The sequence below is a fragment of the Sinocyclocheilus rhinocerous genome, unplaced genomic scaffold (genome assembly GCF_001515625.1).
Source record: "Sinocyclocheilus rhinocerous isolate Xijiao unplaced genomic scaffold, SAMN03320098_v1.1 scaffold3161, whole genome shotgun sequence".
In the NCBI taxonomy this organism is placed as follows: Eukaryota; Metazoa; Chordata; class Actinopteri; order Cypriniformes; family Cyprinidae; genus Sinocyclocheilus; species Sinocyclocheilus rhinocerous.
This window is the reverse complement of record NW_015649638.1, coordinates 255,726-255,940: the sequence shown is the minus strand read 5'-3', so window position 1 is coordinate 255,940 and position 215 is coordinate 255,726.

Genomic DNA, 215 nt, shown 5'->3' with positions numbered 1-215 from the left:
TATAAAATGACGTTACTAAACGCTATAGGAAAGTTACCAAAGACAATAAAAGACCTTAAAGGGACTTTGAAGTTACTCAGCATCTTCAACGTGCCCTAATTAATATTCATGAAGTAGGCCTTCTCCATAGTAGGATTCAAATTTTTACTACCAAGAAAAATCTTCTCATTACCTTTCAATTAAGCTATATGAATTAAAATATATAGGGTATATAT